Source organism: Numida meleagris, chromosome 2 (genome assembly GCF_002078875.1).
Source record: "Numida meleagris isolate 19003 breed g44 Domestic line chromosome 2, NumMel1.0, whole genome shotgun sequence".
Classification (NCBI taxonomy): domain Eukaryota; kingdom Metazoa; phylum Chordata; class Aves; order Galliformes; family Numididae; genus Numida; species Numida meleagris.
The window spans coordinates 65,726,520-65,731,650 of NC_034410.1; the positions used below are offsets into that span (position 1 = coordinate 65,726,520).

The 5,131-nt window shown below is 47.4% G+C and overlaps 1 protein-coding gene across 1 annotated transcript in view; it reads left to right on the top strand.

Moving 5' to 3' along the window:
- Positions 1,197-5,131, top strand: part of BCL2 (BCL2, apoptosis regulator) — a 95,454-nt gene continuing 91,519 nt past the window's right edge. Inside the window, exon 1 of the mRNA XM_021389128.1 lies at positions 1,197-4,793. The gene's annotated coding sequence lies outside the window, so the exon portion shown is untranslated. The remainder of the gene's footprint in view (positions 4,794-5,131) is intronic.

Below are 5,131 nucleotides of genomic sequence, written 5' to 3' on the forward strand. Positions count from 1 at the left end.
CCTATAGCTCTGAAGTTCTTTGAAGGGTTGAAAGGCAGTAGATAAATTCATTTGCAAGGCTTGGTGGTTTTCTTTTCTTAATCTGGGATTAACTCAGCGGGATCCTCTTAATTTTGTGGAAGAGCAGAGGGGAGCAATACATTTCCCCTCCCCCCCCCATTTTGGCAGCCTAGGCAGAGGTGTACGGCAAATGGGGAAAGATATTATAAAGAACTCCATTCAGTGGTGTCATCAAACATGGGTGTGGCATTAAATGGATACTGAAATGTGGCATTAAATTGATAGAATCTGCTTTTATTGTAGGAGTTGCTGCCAGAATCTAACTAGTGCTTGTGCTTTCTGGAAGCGCTTGTGAATTCTGACGAGCCAAGTGGTGCCTGTTCTATCTAGTAGGAAACAATAGAAATAAATAATGGGTAGGGTGGCTGTCCTTCTGTGACACTATTGAACACGAACCTGAATATAAAATTGTTGTAGTGTCTTTCAGCTTGAGTGAAAGGCTAACTCTGAGATAATACTAGTCATGGAGAAATACCCTGAAGATGGCTACTGTCAAATCCAGAATAACAGGAATTCAATCTTTTAGAAAGCCATTCTCACTGAATTGTCCTCCCAAATCAGTAATGGGTGAAGGCAAGTATGCTATGTGAAATGTGTTTTAAAGCTGAGGGGGCTGGTGTTCTCAGACCAGGAGGCCTGGTGTTAATTAGATAGATAATTAGAAGTTTTGTAATAGAAGGCAGCCATGTTGCAACCGGAGCTGCTGATTTTTCTTTTTCAATAGAAGTAGCAGGCAAAGTAGATTGCTCTTTGTTCCTGTAGGCACTCTTGAAACATAAAAAATATATAACAGTTATTTAATTAAATAAAACAACAAACAAAAAACACCCTTTCAGCTAAGAGGCTAAGCTACTTGGTAGGTTTTTTTTTGGTTTGCTTTTGCACAGGGATAGTACCAAGCACACTCAAGTAGGTGGTGTCCTGCCAGAGCTGACAGTAAAGCCTTCAGTCACTTGCTTTCCTCTGTCACATGGGGGAGACTCTCATGAGACCAGAGCCTTTAAAATGAGGTGTCTTCTTGGCCACACCTCCCATCCTCTTTGTTTCCTTGCTTTCCAACCCTCCATGCGCTAAACTGGTGAGAAAGACAACTTTACTCATCTGTTGGTGGTGGGCTGGGAGGAGGGGAAATAATGCCATTAGCTTCTTGAACAGAAACTTGGGCTGAAATGAAGTGTTTGTTTTTTTTTTTAATCCCAATGTTGCATGTCAAACTTGAAAGGGGAAAAGGGAAGCATTGTGTAAAGCTGGTTTGGGAAGTCTTGTTTTTGGTGGAATCGTGAATGAGGATTATAGTATCAAACCTGCTTTGTGGTACAGTGCCACCAAGGCAGTCTGAGATTTTATTTTTCAGAGCTGAAAACAAGATTGTTTTCAGCTGAGGGGGAAATCCCCAAGTTAATTTTAAACCTTTTGACTTCTATCTAGGAGCACATTCTGTAGTAGTGCTGCTAGAGAAATATAAATAAACGCAAGGGGGTAAAACAAAATGCCTAATACTGTCGTGCTACTAAGCACGGAGAAGCCATTTCTTTGGCCAAGGTAAAGAGTTAAATCTGTAAAGGTAACAGCTGTAAACAATGTTTAACAACAAGTCTCAAAAGAATTTGAAATGCTCTAGGCAGCTTGCAGTTTACTTGGTAGGGAAATATGCTTTTTAAAGCTGATTTGAAGAAAGTAATGAAAATGAGGTGAGTTGGTCTTTTTTTAAGGTATTTAATCAAATAGTCCTTTTTTTTGTTTAAACTTTGCGAAAATTGTAACAGTAATTAAAAAGTTAATGAGACATAAGTTGCCATTTGTCCAGCTTGTTCTTCAGCATGTTCTTCTCATTTCCTATTCCTCTGTGCTGAAACGGAGGAATGCTTCTACTGTTTTGACTGGGCAATTTGCTCTTTGATTCCTTTTTTTTTTTTTTTCTATAGCAGAAAGAGAAATGGGAAGAATGTGTTAGCAGTTTGCAGAAGGTGGTGAGACAGCTCTGATACTTCTAAGAAAAGACCTTGCTGCTGTGTATGAAGGAGAGGTGTCAAGGAGGAGGTTTTCCAGAGGTGCCCGTGGTGCCTGTTAGCTCGAGCTGGGTGCAGCCATTCTGCCTCCCTCTAGTCTTTAATCTTGAACAGAAATAAGAGTGGTTGAGGGATAAGTACAGTAAAAGGAGCTGAAAGCCAGGAGCTGTTTGCTATTTGGATCTGCTGGATGCTATCTCATGCTGCTGCCTTTCCTGGAAAGCACAATTAAGGCCCCATGAAGTAAACCCTAATTGTAGGTTAAGCAGGCTTCAAACTTCTCACAGTAGCATTCTGTGCTCTGCAAGCACTTCAGGCAAGAAGGATCCACTCCACACCTGTAGCGTTTGCAACACCGGGAGGATGAAAGACAATCTCCTGTTACAGGAATGTGCTCTGAAGAAGTGCTCATTTGTTCCAGTTAACCTGCCCCTGTCCTGGTTAAGAATGAGGAAAACACACCTAAGCATTGTCAGCGCTTCGTGTGTGTACTTTTTACATGCAGGAAACCTTTTTTAGAAAGCATTTTAAACCATAAATCCTCACTGCTGCCTGTCTGACAGCGTTAGGCAACACTTGGAGCCAAGCAGATGAGGCGTCAGCAGCAATAAATGGCGTGACACAGTTGAGAGCAGGCAAATGCATACGTGGAAGGCAGTAAAAGAGCATTCTTTTCAAGGCGCTTTTTCAGTTTGGCAAAGGTATCATAGGTCTGTGGGTGTCATGGTCTCATGGACAGAAACAAATGCGCAAGGTCACGCTGTCAGTAGCTGCTTAGAGTTAGGGCAGGTTTGCATGGTAGAACAGGCAGCTCTTGCAGGCACAAGAGCATGCAGAGCAAACAGGCTGGCATGGGAAGGAGAAGCACTGAGTGCCTTGAGCAGAACAGGCCAGGTGAGGCTGTGGGTGGCTTTTACAGTGGCCCTGGCTGTGTGAGGAGCAGCCCAGTGCTTTTCGTAGGTGCAGATTGTTAGTGGATGCATTCCAAGTGGGTTCTTTCAGGGAAAAAAAAAACGTATTTAAGCTGTCCTAGAACATCATAAAGCAAAGGACCTCTTTTGCCGTCTTCATTGTTTACCTGTACCACACTGAATTCTGTTTCTGGGTTACTCAGATTTTTTTTTCCCTTAGGTTATTATCTATCTGTGAATAGAAAGTCTTTGCAGATTTACAGTGAGAAATGTGGCAGCATCCTTGTTCATGTTGAGTCCTGTCATACAGAGTGACATGCCACCCTACTTGTGGCATGCCTGCTCAGGCAGTCCTTTCAGCAGTTGCTCGCTTTTATGCTACTTGGTTGCCCACAAGCCAAGGAAATAAGAGGTGGCAGGTCACCAGGAACTGGGGCTGCTGCTCGGGTCCTGTTGATGTTTTACAAGCATGGTGGGAAAAGGTGTCTTCTTGCAGATGGTCGGGCAATGGCCATTAAGAAATCATTGTTTGAGTTGGAAGAGACCTTTAAGAGCCACCTAGTCCAACTCCCCTGCAATGAACTGGGACACCTACAGCGCAGTCAGGTTGCTCAGAGCCCTGTCCAGCCTGACCTTGAGTGTCTCCAGAGACCATCCCCCCACCTCTCTGGGCAACCTGTTCCAGTGCCTCACCACCCTTCACAACAGAGCCTGCTAAAGAGTCTGTCCCCTTCTCTCTACAGCTGCCCCTCTAGATGCTTTTTTGGGAGGCTCTCAGGGTCCAGCACAGCTTTGCAGGATCCTGCCCAAGTGCAGATAGGAAAGGCTCCTCACCACACTGATCTGTCCTGGCTGAGGCCTAGTGTAGGAGCTCCTGTCTCTGGGATACCTAAAAACACAGCAGTGACTCCTCGCCTGACTTTGTGTTCGTTCCATGTTCCTTGTTGAATCCTGAGCCTCTCACGATGGTTTGCTCTGCATACAGCTTTTGCTTTGGCTGTCCTTTCAGCTGTAGGTTTATCCAACAGACAGATGAGGTAAAAGCCAGTGCAATAATGCAAACTTGTGAATCTTCAGTAGGTGCTCATCGCCCAGTCAGGTGGCATTGTCATTGGTTTTAAGGCAGGTCAGATGCCACCCATTTCCCACATGAAGAACAAAAAGAGTGTTGCACTGTGCATTATCTTGTTTTGCTATTTTTTAGAGTCCACTTTGTCATTCTTCAAGGCACGGTTTGTTTCCCGTGACTCATCCTTAATGCCCTGGCTTCAGCTAAGCGGTTGATAGGGTTTTCTCTTGAGGCTTTCGTCTTTCGGTGCAGTCTCAGCTGTGTTTGGTATTAGCAAACTGTGACGTCTGTTTTCTCATTAGACTTTTCCGAAGGCCGGGCTCTGTCACTGCCAGAGAGAAGTGCTGAGCCGGTGAGGACAAAGCATCCTTAATCTATTCTGAAGGGAGTATCTGCCTCGTGCGGTTTGCTGTACCCGCGTCTGTCACGACTCGGACTTACCCGTCCGTGGGTGGGCCGCAGCCTTCAGCCCGGGAAGGAACCGGGGGCCCGGGGCGAGCGGCGGCCGCTGGGGGGCAACAGCAGCGCACGGGCCCCAGCAGAGCCGCGGAGCGGGCGGCACCCGGGGGCGGGAGGGAGGCAGGAGGTGCAGGCGCTGCCCCCGGCGCTCAGGGCACGGCCTTGTGGCCGGGGAGGTGCGGCGTGGTTCGGAGAGGGGATCGCTATCCCCGTCGCCCTCACGCAGGCTTTAAGACCCAAACGGGTGGTCTTTATCGGACTCCTCGGACCGACTTCTCCCCCCAGGTGAAGCACAGAGAGGTGCTCGGTACCTCCGCTCCCGTCCCACTCGGTGCCACCCCGGCGGCGCCCGCCCCAGCCCCGCTGCAGGGAGCGGAGCCCCCCGCCCCCCTTTTTAAACATGCATTATTTGTAAGCAAACCCCCGCGGCCGCAACAGCCCCGTGGGGCGGCCCGGACCCACCCGCGGGGCCGCGGCTCGCTTCCCCGCTGCGGGAGGGGGCTGCTTCGGGGTGCTGCTGGAGGCCGCCCCGGGCCGCGATGGAGGGCGGGCCTAGGCTTTTTTTTTTTTTTTTTTTTTTTTTTTTTTACCCGCGTTTAAAAATAAAATTGTTTTTTTTTCTA